Below are 14,332 nucleotides of genomic sequence, written 5' to 3' on the forward strand. Positions count from 1 at the left end.
CAATCATATGGCACATTGACTTCTGAGGAAACTTTAGATGGCACTTATCATCAGAAAGGTTGCCGACCCCTGATCTAGAGGCATTTCTCCCATCTCCACCTGTAGGGCATTGAACTGGAGATGTTTTAAAAGCTCCACAGCACACTCTAAGGGCTTCCGACTGCAGAACATCCAAACGTCTCAACACAGAAGGAGCTGCCGAACCATATGCCACACACCCATAATTGAAGACCGATCTAATTAATGCCTGGTAAAGTCTTTTCAAAGCAGAAGAGCTCGCTCCCCAATCCCTCCCAGCTACACACCTCATAACATTAATTAACAACTTTTTTGCATTTGGTTTCAATCCAGTCAATATGCTCCCTCCATGTCAGTCTTGAATCAAACACCACACCTAAGTACTTAAAAGAGCTCACTGATAGGTTTGTAGCTTGAACCTATTCGCTGGAACGTTGAAGGCAATGTGATTACACAGCAAGCAAGACACGAGTAGGCAACATTCTTTATGTTTCACGTGCACGGGAGAGAACTGGACAGGCGCCGTTCCTTCGCTTGACCCCAGTTGCTCTCGTCCGTTCCCCCGTAACACTGCTCTTTTATTGTGGTTACATAAATATGCATAGGTTCATTAACATATGACATCTTATAGGTATACATGTGAACAAAGAATACCTTGTGTGTGTGTGTGTGTGTGTGTGGGGGGGGGGGTCAAACTGTGACCCCAGGAAGACTCCCCAGAGCCGTCCATCTAAACAAAAGGCTCTTAGACTCAAACAGATATACGTGTGTTTGCTATACCATATATCAGCAAGAGAAGATACGACCTCTCCTAGGAGGTGTGTGATCTATGCCAGAACACTCTGAAGAGGAGTGAACGCACTCCCCTCTTCATGTTACACAGAGTTGTTACAGACCTCCTAGGATGAGACATTCTTTCAATCTACAAATGATTATATACTTCTAAGCATATATGAGTAAATATTTCTAAGCATAAATGACAATCAACAATACAAATCTAACACTCACTTTTCCAATTACATTGTCATACAGTTTCAATGTCAAAGTCTCACTCACTTTTATTTTGGTAAAGAACATCATTTTTGTTTTTTCCACCGAAAACCTGAATCCCCAGTCAAATCCCCACTCAACCACCATATTTACAACATCCTGAACGTTGCCCACTAGGTGTTCAATATTTCTTCCTTTTTTCCATAACACACCATCATCAGTGAACAAAGACCTGCCAATTCCCTCAGGAACATCAGAAAAAACATCATTGATCATTATAACAAAAAGCAGGGGACTAATCGCACTGCCCTGTGGCGTCCCATTCTCAACCGTGCACTGACTAGAAATTGTAGACCCAATTCGCACTTGGATCTTCCTACCAGATAAAAAGTCTTGGATCCAATTGAATGTCCTGCCACCAATACCCAACTTATGCAACTTGATTAGAAGCCCATCCCTCCACAACGTATGATATGCCTTTTCTCTGTCAAAAAACACTGCCAAAACAGACTCTTTATTGGCCTGTGCTTTTCTAACAACATTTTCAAGTCTAATAATAGCATCAGTTGTGTTTCGAGCTGTCCTGAAACCACTTTGATAATTGGCTGAAGCCACTTTACTTTCCAGCTCAAAAGACAGTCTTGCCATTATCATACGTTCCATTAACTTGCACACATTTGATGTAAGAGCGATTGGTCTGTAGCTACCTGGTTCAGATGGATCCTTCCCGGGTTTTCTTATTGGCACAATAACAGCCTCCTTCCAAGTACTTGGGAGCTCACCCTTAATCTAAACTGTATTAACCAAACACAGCAGTTTATTAAGTGCTTTCATACGTTCTTCAACATTAAATAACAAATTTGATCCTTTCCCAGGGCTGTGGGCTTTGTTTTCTTAAGCGCTCTCACCATTTCCTCCAGTGAAAACACCACATCCAAACTACTGTCTATATGCGACTTTCTTACTAGAGCCTCCGAATACCGTGTTTTAGTTTGGCACATTCTGTCTTTTCCCAACACTGATATGTTATCAGAGCTATGAATCTTAGCAAACGTTTTCACCATAACCTCCACTTTTTCCTGAGCTGTTACAAAGTTCTGTTGGCCTGAAGTTAGAACTGGGTAATCCCATTCCCGCCAGTCACCTCCCATTCTTCTGATCATGCCCCAGACATCCCCCACTGGAGTGGTTCTTCCTATTTTAGAACAGAACAACCTCCAACTTCTCCGCTTTGCTTGTCTCACTGTTCTCCTGACCACTGCCACTGCTTTTCTGTATGCAATCAGAGCTTGCATGTTAAGGGTTCTTTGGAGAAATTTAAACGCCTACTTTCTTTGCCTTTACTGGTCGGAATTGAGGCCTTGGCGGATACCATAATTACTTCAATAAACTGATTATTCATTTGATCAATGCTACCAGACTCATCAACCTTGTCAATCATTTCCTCACATAATTTTTTGAATTTTGTCCAGTTAGCCCTATGAAAACTCCACTTCTTATTCACCTCTCTTAGAGACACCTGTATCTGCCCTCCAACATCACAGAAAACAGGATAATGGTCACTTCCTACGGTAGTGTCTGTTCTGATGGCCCGCTGACTTATTCCTGCAAGGACAGTTGAGACCAGAGTTAAATCCAAAACTGACTCCGTTCCATGAACAACATTACATCTGGTCCCCCTACCATCATTCAGGCACACCAAATTGCATGTATCCATCAATTCCTCAATTGATTTACCATTAGGATCTGTGTGTGTACACCCTTGCATTCCATTGAAGGATAAGTACCATGATTACATAAAAGAACATCATGTTTCCTGACTTGACTGATAATTGAGGTTTTCCCTCACTTCTTCCCATGTCAGTCCTACTAACCCCAAGTGGTTAATCGCTGCCTTAACAATAAGCTGAATTTTCTCCTGCTTAGATCTCACATCAGCTGTGGTGTTTATCAGTCCTGCAATGAATGTAACCAAAGCCATCTTATCAGTAACCATACCATTCGTGTTGATCTGGGTAACTCCTTGACCCCGAGATGTACCCTGTCCTGGGTTGACGTTGACCTGTTCACTCACTCTCATCACCCTCTCTGCTTCAGCATAGGAGATCTTCTTCTCCACCCTCACTTTTGAATATGATTTTCTTGTTTCATTCTCTCACATCCAGCATACGCAACACTGTGACTCCCACCACAACTACAACACTTTGGTTGAACTCCATCTCCACATTTCCCATATTCGTGATCTCCACCACACCGAGCACATCTCCTCTTTTCCTTACAGTTTTTCGCTAGGTGTCCAAACCTTTGACAGTTAAAGCACCTCAGAGGTTTTGGAACATAGACTCATACTGGATAACTAATGAAACCCCAAAACACTTTCCTTGGCAGATTTCCTTCTTCAAAGTGTATCAGGATACTTTCACTATCTACCTTAATTCCTTCTTTTGTTGCTTTCATCCTGCCCACAGATATCACATTTCCTCCTTTGATTTTGCTTTTCAGATCATCCATTTTCACACTAATAGGCACCCCAGAAATTACCCCCTTGCATCGACCTCCCTTCTGTGCACCCACTTGCCCAAAATTTTCCACTTTAAACTTCCCCAACTGCTTTAAGTTCAAAGCCTTGTTGAGCTGCTCTTCATGTACACATTGCACAAGAAGATTTACATTGCATCGCGGATTGAATTGAATCGCAACCTTGTAAACTGTAATCAAATGGATTCTAGAAATCACTATGATGATACCCAGCCCTAGTAAAGAGCCAATAATGGTGAAACCCGACTCAAGTCTCTTTGTTATTCAAATCTTACAGATATTCACTCAAAACGGAATCCAGCCACAGTTATAAAAGTCACTCTCTCGTCTGCAGAGTGGTCTTCTTAACTAAAGCACTTACTTCACTAAAGACTGTCCATTTGATGTCTCTGTGTCTGTGTGGTGGATCATAAATTTGATTAGTTTTGAAGTTGTACATCTCTGTTCCTTACATTTCGTGTGATGCCTTTATTATTTTGTTATTTGTTGTTTTGGCTTTGTTTTCGAATAGAATATGCAGTGGGAATATAGAGGGAGATAAGTAGTGAAAGTTTTGCCTGGGTTGATTGTGCGTCGATCCATTGTTAATGCCTCAGGGCTCCAGTAGGTGGGTTCGCGCGCCTCCTCCTTCACTCAATACAGACGAGTGAGAGTGAGAGCTGCGTGTCTGTGCCATTCTTTCACCTCTCCTCACTATTTCCCCTGTTTAAGGGCACAACATCTGCAACACAGAGACGGAGAAAAACAGGTGAGTACATCAGGATTTATTTACAGAACTCTAACTGTCCACCTTGTTCTCCAAACATCCTGTCTCTTATATATAAGAGACAAATATTGTTCGTTTAATATGTTGGCATTACTAAATTTGGCTCAATGCTTACATATATGTGTAAAAAGAAAATGTATGAGCTGTGATAACTGTTTCTGATAGAATGAAGAGTAGACTGATATATTAAATATTCCTTTATTGGGTGAGAAAATCATACCATGTCATAACTCCTTAAGTCATACAGAATAGATATGACATAGCTTGCCATCACCAGTGTGTGAATGTGTGCATGAATGGGTGGATGACTTGATGTGTAAAGCGCTTTGGGGTCCTTAGGGACTAGTAAAGCGCTATATAAATACAGGCCATTTACCATTTACCATTTAGATATCAGAGCCTTAAACAGGCTGACTTCTGCTAAATGGGTCAAACTGGGCAGAAAGTACACAAACACATAACATCCTTATAGAATATGATGTAACACTGTAGATCAACTTACCTCAGAATATATAAAGCATATAAACAAACACAGCAGTACTACTAGTCCAAAATACTCAAAGCTTCATAGAACTGAAATAAACATTTATTTTTAGCTCCATTCTGCTGCTGATACATACTTTAGGTTTCTGAATATTAAACTTGTTGCTGCCTTTCATAGTGTGTAACTTGAAGGCCCTGAGTACTTTCTCCCACACTGAAAACACTGGGATGATAACATTATTTGAACATTACCTAATAAGACTGATTCAGGACAGACAATTAGTTATGTTAAACTTTCCTAGCAGTCCTTCACAAACAGGGAACAGTCTGTCTATTCTCTCCATCTGTCAGCTGCTGCTGGCTCTTCCTCCTCCTCTTCCTCACACACTGCTGAGTTTGTCCTGGTGGATCATCAGGGGTGCAAAGCCTCACAGATGATGTGCAGCAGTGGGTCCCTCAGTCTGTCCTCACTCTGGACACTTGCAGTTGTCACACATGGAAATCAAATGTGTGATAAGCTGCAGGATTCAAACACAAGTGTAACTTATAAATACATGTTCATACTTTTATTCCACAATCAGAGAGAAAGAAACAGAGAGAGAGTGCAGGACAGACAGACAGGTGACAGTCTCAGGTGTACACACTGCTACAAAACAGCACAAGAGAAGGAGGATTTAGTGTTTGTGTTATTACGAGTGCTAAACAAGAAGAGTTCCCAGATGGTCCAGTGGACACATGTGTGACTCCTGTGATTAAAGCATCTTTCTTTCAGCTTAACGAGTGAACCGTCAGCTCGTTCAAACACACGTTAAAGTCCGTTTGGCGACACCACCGAACAGAGGCAGCAATATAACATAGCTAACATTAACAGTGCAGTGAATCCTGCTTGTGCCGTCATATTCAGGACTGCAAACCAAGCAGCATCACTGACTTTCAGCTCGTTGTGTTTGTGGATATATGACTGACTTTAATTATCCATAAAATCATCACATTCTCTGTAAGATTAAAGTCAACTATATATATATTTAGAAGTAGAGGCTTTAAAACCAAGTTACCGCTGAAAGTACAAACATTGCTAATGTCACATAACTTTGCCGAGATGTGGCCAACAGTAATGTTTTAATGTTCTTAAACATTCGCACATAAATAAGTGACATCATATTCACTACTTACTTTTGACAGTTCACTCTTCGGCCGCTCCCTTCTGCCGTATTTTGCGGCAAAATTATCCACACCCACCGCCGCGCTATGGGTTGTGGGATATATGGGGCCACGAAGCGTGCACCGGACCACGCTTGATATTTGGGGAAATCGACGGCGCATTTGGAGTACGCATTTGAAGTGCACTTTGAATTGGGACAGCCGTCGTCGCGTGGCGGTGACGTAATCGCACTTGAAATGCGTACTTCAAGCGTGCAGACCCTGAATTGGGACACAGCCTACACCACCCAGAACGCGAATAACCTCTACGCAGGTGACATGTAGCATTTTATTACTGACGGGGTTTTTTTTCTTTGTGTACCTAAGAGTCAATAATCCGGGCAGCTTGCGGTTAAAGGCGTATGTTAGTAATGTTATACTTGTTAATGATGTTACATGTTGCGGTCTCACACTTGGTTTTAAGGGCTGGTAGTTAGACACCCTTTAACTTGTTTTTGAACAACTGTATTGTTTTGTTTAATAGTGGCGATAATGTACCTTCTGATCCTTTTTTATGTGATATCTGGTCTATGCTTAATGTCTTTATGGAGCTACACAGTGCACTTGTTATGTCGGAGGTTGCGACAGAGGATGGTTAGAAGTACGCATGGTCTTGTTGGGAGGATGGCAGGTTCCCCTCCCTGCTATGACCTAGGTGTGTGTGTGTGTGTTTTTTGTTTTTGTTTGTTTGTTTTCTTTTTTTATTATTTCTGCTGTGTTTACTTTGTATTTCCATGGGTGGGGTTGTTGGGCGGGAAGGTGCTATCAGTAGAAAATGTTTTAGTCAATATGGGACAATACACATAAATCACTAACAGTATGGCCTCAATAGATGGTGATGGAAATAATGGGGTGAACAGGAGAGGGCTTGTAACTTTTTGCTCTTGGAATGTGAATGGCATCAGTGAACCAATAAAACGTGGTAAGGTGTTGGCATACCTAAAATCATTGAAATCAGATGTTATTTTCTTGCAGGAGACACATCTTAAAAATGATGCGCATTGCAGGATTAGAGCTAAGTGGATAGGGCAGGTCTATCACTCAAGGTTTTCCGCAAAGGCAAGGGGTACAGCAATAATTATTCGTAAAAATATGCCATTCAAACATAAATCTACCCTGGCAGATAAGGAGGGGAGATATATCATGGTGGTAGGAGAAATTCAGTCTATACCAATCACATTGCTGAATGTCTATGGCCCGAACAGGGATGACCCAGAGTTCTTTAGAAAAACGTTTAGCTTGATCCCGGATATTTCAACTACAAATTTGATACTTGGGGGAGACTTTAATTTAGTTTTAGATACCTATCTGGACAGGTCGTCAGCTCAGAGAATTGCGCCATCGAATGCTTCTAGGTTTCTGAAGTCGTTTATTGATAATTTGGGTCTTGTGGATGTTTGGAGAACCTTGAATGCAACCGGAAGGGAATATTCCTTTCACTCTTGGGTTCATAATACGTACTCCCGTATAGACTACTTTCTATTAGATAGTAAACTGTTACATGGAGTCCAAAGTAGTAAATATCATAATATCCTTATATCAGATCATAGCCCAGTGTCTATTTCACTAAATTTACTTGAATCAGGTGGTAATTATAAACACTGGCAATTAGACCCTCAACTTCTTACGAGGAAAACATTCTGCAATTATCTGGAAGAACAGATCAAGTTGTTTTTTGAGATGAATGACAAAGACGATGTATCACCTCTTTTATTGTGGGAGACGTTTAAAGCATATGTTACGGGCTGTGTAATTTCTTTTCAGTCGTCTGAGAAAAAACGTAATAACATGGAACGCATGCAGTTGGAGGTTCAAATACAAAAATTGGACTCTGAGAATGCCAGACAACCGTCTGTACAGGTACGTAGTAAAATATCAGCTCTGAAGTATAAACTCAATAACTTGCTCTCAGATAAAATTTCCAGGGCCTTCATGTATGTAGCAGACCTATTTTGAATTTGGTGATAAGCCACATAAATTACTGGCCAGGCATCTAAGGAAGAGAGAAAGTGATAGGGCCATTCATGCAATCAGGTCAGACTCGAGGTTGTTGACTAATTCTTATAAGGATATTAATACTGCTTTTAGACAGTTTTATGAACAGTTATATACATCTCAGTGTAATGCACCTCCTGAAATTATGCAGGATTTTCTAAGCAAATGTAACTTGCCTACATTGGCACAAAAGGACAGGACATTTCTAGATGCAGACTTAACATGTCCAGAATTGATTAGTACCATACGCTCCCTTAAAAATGGGAAGAGCCCAGGACCTGATGGTTTATGTAATGAGTTTTATAAAAAGTTTAGCAGTTTACTAACTCCATATTTGCTAAAAATGTTTAATATGGCCTTGGAAGATGGTGCACTCCCTCAGACCCTGAATGAAGCAAATGTGATTCTCATTCCAAAGAAAGGAAAGGACCCAGAATTGGTGAGTTCATACCGACTAATCTCTTTATTGAACACAGATCAGAAAATACTGGCCAAATCTTTAGCCAGGAGACTTAGTTCTCACATAGGTAAACTGGTTCACCCAGATCAAACAGGGTTTATCCCAGCAAGACATGCATCTCATAACCTGAGACGTCTTTTTGATATTATTTATTCCTCTAGGGATCCAGATAAAGACCTAGTGATATTGAGCCTTGATGCAGACTGTGTTGAATGGTCATATCTATATGCAGTATTAAGTAAGTTCGGAGTTGGACCTAAATTTGTTTCCTGGATTCAATTGTTATATAGTAATCCGTGTGCCAGAATACTCACAAACAATACCCTTTCCGAACCACTTAAGCTATTTCGTGGCACAAGACAAGGTTGTGCGCTGAGCCCTTTATTGTTTGCCCTCGCATTAGAGCTGTTGGCGGAAACAATTCGGAAACATAAAGAAATACATGGCTACAATACAGGATACACCTCCAATAAGATCTCACTGTACGCCGATGATATTCTGCTGTTTGTGACCAGACCATTAGACTCAATCCCTAAGGTGCTAGTAACAATAGATTTATTTAGCTCTTTTTCAGGTTACAAAGTAAATTGGGGGAAGAGCGAACTGATGCCAATTAAATGCAGTAATCTTGATTTACTAAATCGTCTTCCCTTTAGAATAACGTCAGAAAAATTTTCATATCTTGGAATTGAAGTTACTAAGTCATACAAGTCATTATATGAAGCCAATTTTGTGAGAATTGTGGATACATTTAAAAACGAGGTTGAATTTTGGAAATCACTCCCACTTTCCATGATAGGTAGGGTGAATGCGATCAAAATGATTTGTCTTCCCCAACTCTTATATCTGTTTCAAAATATCCCAGTGTATCTAAAAGCTACATTTTTTCAAAAAATTGGATTCAGTCCTTCTCCCTTTTATCTGGAATTATAAGAGCCACAGGATAAAAAAAGGCCCACCTTTGTAAAGAGAAAATACATGGTGGCCTAGCTTTACCAGACTTTAAAAATTACTACTTCGCAGCTAATATGCAATACATAGCTTATTGGCTAGATGATACAGTTATAATGGGAAGTTGGTTGGACATGGAGCGAGAAGACTGTATGCCTTATTCTCTTGGTGCAATTGCATTGTCTCCCGTTCGTTTTAAAAAGACGTACTACAATTGTAATCCAGTTATTCACAATACAATTCAAATCTGGAGACAGATTGTGAAAGAGTATAGACTCAGAGCATTCTCGCTTTTGACACCTATTACAGCTAATCCTGCATTTAAACCCTCAGTTTTAGATGGGACATTTGATCGCTGGAAGGAAATGGGGTTGCGAAATGTGGGACACCTGTATTTTCAGGGCTCTTTTGCTTCATTTCAACAGCTTAAGGAGAAGTACAACTTATTAGCCTGTGATTTTTTTAGATACCTTCAAATAAGGAGCTATGTAAGGTCCCAACTACAACAATTTGAGTCTGCAACTCCAGGTAAGCTTGACCAATGCCTGGTGGATTGTATAACAGAGAAGCATGCTGTTGCTTTTATATATGAGATATTACAGTCACTCCGGCAGAAGGATACAGGTAAAATAAAATCAGCTTGGGAAAAGGAATTGGGGTCAGAAATTCATAATGATATCTGGACTAAAGGGCTACGTTATGTTAATTCCTGCTCTATCAACGCCCGACATAGGTTAATTCAGTTTAAAATTTTGCACAGATTGCACTACTCGAAGACAAGATCACATCGGATATTTCCTGAAACGTCACCCATCTGTGATAAATGTCAATGTGCAGAAGCTGATCTGCTTCACAGTTTTGTAATGTGTATCAAATTACAAAGTTTTTGGGTGTCAGTTTTTTCTTTTTTTTCCAAACTTTTTGATGTGCAGTTAGACCCTGACCCCATTTTGATTCTTATTGGACTATCGGGTCAATCTAAAAATCTTAAGAGCACACAGATTTCCCTCCTGTCCTATGGCCTTAAGTGTGCAAAGAGACTGATTCTCTTCCTATGGAAGGGAAAAGAAGTGCCCTCCTTGAAAGTCTGGATTTCAGTACTGACAGATACTCTTCATCTGGAAAGGATCCGCTACATTATAAACGACAAACTGGAGGACTTCGATCAGATTTGGAGGCCGCTCATTGAGCACCTGGAAACTATGAACAAATGAGAGCTATTATGTGGACTTCACCATTGCTTAAAATAAGCTGATAGCACTCTGGGATAAGGGAAGGGTGTAGGGAGGTTTGTTTGTTTGTTTGTTTTGTTGTTGTTTTTTTGACCGCCCTTTTTGGTACTTTCCATTGTCTTGGTTGTGTGTTTTGTTTTGTTTTTTCCTGTTTTTGTTGTTTTGGTTTGTTTTCGGGGTTTTTTTTTTTTTGTTCGCTTTGTTTTTCCCCTTTTCTTGATGATAAAACTGTAAAAAGGAAGCAATGTCAGTCTATGGGACAATTTGTGATTGTTATTTGTGCTTCACAATAAAAGTTTGAGAGATTTTGTGATCAAGTCAGTGAAACATCTGAGAATGAGGTCACTTCCAGATGAAAAAACTCTGCCCGTGGACACTATTGCACACTAAATCACAACAAATAAGATGACAGAGCTATTTATCGAAAAGTGAGAGGGTGTGTAAGCATGTGTGTTCTTGTTCCTCGTTTCATGCTGCAGTGTGACAAAGTCCGTCCAGTCTGCATGTTCAGTCCATCTTAGCTTTCGAGGAGAGAAGCTCAACTGTTTCTTAGATTTTCAGAGTTGTTCAGTTCATAAAGAAACTGCAGCACTGTTGCTGTTTTCTAATCTAATCCAACATTATTAAAAGCATAGTTAATCAGGTGCAAGAAGATAATCTTGATTATTGAACTTACAAATGAGCTTCATGTTGGTGTGAAATGTGTCAGTCCCATTCTCCAGCTCTGTATAACTTGTGTCCATCCATCACTAAAAGTAACTGTAACATAAGGAGGCAACTCCTACAGAAACCCGTCAGGGAGAAGCTGTTGAGTTAAATGTGAATGATTTTCTGGCAGAGTGAAGAGAGCAAGCTGATCACTGTGTGCACAGAAAGACTGACTGTTAACCACCTGGATGTCACAAGCATTTGATCTGACAGACAAGCTTCAAAGGTCAAAGGGCAGAAAGATAGGACACATGTTAGTCCAGTGGTTATCTGTTGGCGGGAAACAGCAGCATAGTATAATGTGATTGCCTCAAACAAAACCTGTCTTGTTTAAAACAGCTCTGTTATTGCCTCTACTATGATCTTGGTTTTATTTGGTGTAAATGTACATTGTAGAGTGGTGCACGTTGTGGATTTGTGCGCTGTGTTGTGAGGTTTTCTGTCTGAGGGCGGTGACAAAGACCAAAGCTTCTGCACATTGCTCAACATTTCACACGCGTTAAATGTGTCATATTCTGTGCACATTTTTTGGATGTCTCATTTTATGTAAGTATTATTGATTACATGGATTTAAAGATTACTGCTGACTTTCTGAGTATTTGTTTTGGTGACTTACTGCAATTATATTTATAAAGATAGCATTATGTGAGCAGTCTGACAGCTCGGCCTTATCCGGAAATAAGTGAAAATTAGAAATGCACAGTGGTGCATTTCTAATTTTCACTTATTTCCGGATGCTGTAAAATGCTGTCACTCACTCTGAACATGGACGGATGAAGGTTTACAGTTAAGTAAGTTAAGCAGAGGTAAAGTTCAGTTTGTGTCTATTTGTATGGACAGAGTGAACCTGATACCACATAGTTGATCATGCGTCTGTATGTCTGAACATGCATATTATCTTTAATGTGTGTGTGGTTTTTTTTAATTCAAACTGTGCAGTGCAAACTAGGGTTATTCTAATTATTATAGTATTTGTCCAGTGAAACATTTTTCTTCTATAAGCTCAGCACCATTAGTCTGAAATACAGTATGGTGACTGTGCTGTGAAACCGTTAGATCCAGCCTGGAGGGTTGCAGTGGAAATGCTGTCACTGATGATCAAATGCTGCAAAACTGGTCAGACAGAGCTTCACGGTGTATGTGGATAATGAGTTATCCTTAAAACCCAATAGAGCATGCTCATTCAGACAAAACTGCAGGCAAAGTGACCTGTCCGAGCATCTCAAATGAGGAAAGCAGCTCTTTGTTATGTCCACAGTTTCTAGACTTTAAATTGTCCAACGACTTTGAAGCCTCTGAAAGTCTGATACTCTATAAGAATATCAGTAACTCCTAAAAACTAAGTACAGTACTCTGATTATACCCTTTGGATTAGAGCTGAAAGGCTACAGATCCATCATTATTGAGCATTTGATTTAAAACACATTTTCATGTTGCTGTACAAAAATTTAGAATTGTGCAATTGTTTAAATACTATTGGACCAAACTGTATCTTTGTGTCTTTGCACATTAACATAGTGACCATCATTTACTTCACACTGGAGATGCTGAAGCTCTGAAGTTTAAGAAAAATGTGTAACTGTCCAAATACTTAAAAAAATCTCAATATAAAACCTGGTTTGATAAATCAAAATCTACTAAACCGAAAAATTAAGATGTCTGACTGAAGGCAAGGCAAGGCAAGGCAAGTTTATTTATATAGCACAATTCAACAACATGTGATTCAAAGTGCTTTACAGAGACATTAAAAACAAAAACAAATAAAAAGCATGATCTAAAATTGATTAAGACAAACAAACAAACAAACAAACAAAACAGTATTTAAAATCAAAAATCAAAACAGTAGATAAAATCAGAACAGTAGATAAAGTCAGTAGTTAAAATGTAAGTTTTGAAATTTAAGCTTAAAAGTGTGGATTTGGTGATTTATTCAAAAGCAGCTGAGAATAGGTGGGTCTTCAATCTGGATTTAAATAAACTGAGTGTTTCAGCTGATCTGAGGCTTTCTGGGAGTTTGTTCCAGAGATATGGAGCATAAAAGCTGAATGCAGCTTCTCCGTGTCTGGTTCTGACTCTGGGAACTGATAAGAAACCGGATCCAGATGACCTGAAGGTTCTGGAAGGTTCATACTGGGTCAGGAGGTCACTGATGTATTTTGGTCCTAAACCATTCAGAGCTTTATAAACCAGCATCAGAACTTTAAAGTCTATCCTCTGACGGACAGGCAGCCAGTGTAAAGACCTCAGAGCTGGACTGATGTGGTCCACTTTTTTGGTCTTAGTGAGGACTCGAGCAGCAGAGTTCTGAATGAGCTGTAGTTGTCTGACTGATTTTTTAGGTAGACCTGTAAAGATGCTGTTACAGTAATCAAGCCTACTAAAGATGAATGCATGGACTAGTTTTTCCAGGTCCTGTTGAGACATCAGATCTTTTATCCTTGAAATATTCTTGAGGTGATAGTAAGCTGATTTTGTTATTGTCTTAATGTGTTTTTCTAAGTTTAGGTCTGCATCCATCACTACACCCAAATTTCGCGCCTGGTTTGTGGTTTTTAGGTGTATAGATTGAAGTTCTCTGGTGACCTGTAATCGTTTTTCTTTGGCACCAAAGACTATTACTTCAGTTTTGTTTTTGTTTAGCTGGAGAAAATTGTGGCACAACCAGTCATTAATTTCCTCAATGCATTTACCAAGAGCCTGTACAGGGCCTCGGTCTCCTGGTGACAATGTGATATATATTTGTGTGTCATCTGCATAGCTATGATAGTTTATTTTGTTGTTCTTTATAATCTGTGCCAGTGGGAGCATGTATATGTTAAACAGAAGGGGTCCCAAGATGGAACCTTGGGGAACTCCACATGTGATACTTGTCTGCTCAGATGTGAAGTTACCTATTGATACAAAGTATTTCCTGTTTTCTAAGTATGTTTTGAACCAGTTTAGTACAGTTCCTGAAAGACCTGCCCAGTTCTCCAGTCGTTTGAGTAATAT

This window comes from Oreochromis niloticus, linkage group LG17 (genome assembly GCF_001858045.2).
Source record: "Oreochromis niloticus isolate F11D_XX linkage group LG17, O_niloticus_UMD_NMBU, whole genome shotgun sequence".
NCBI classification, from domain to species: domain Eukaryota; kingdom Metazoa; phylum Chordata; class Actinopteri; order Cichliformes; family Cichlidae; genus Oreochromis; species Oreochromis niloticus.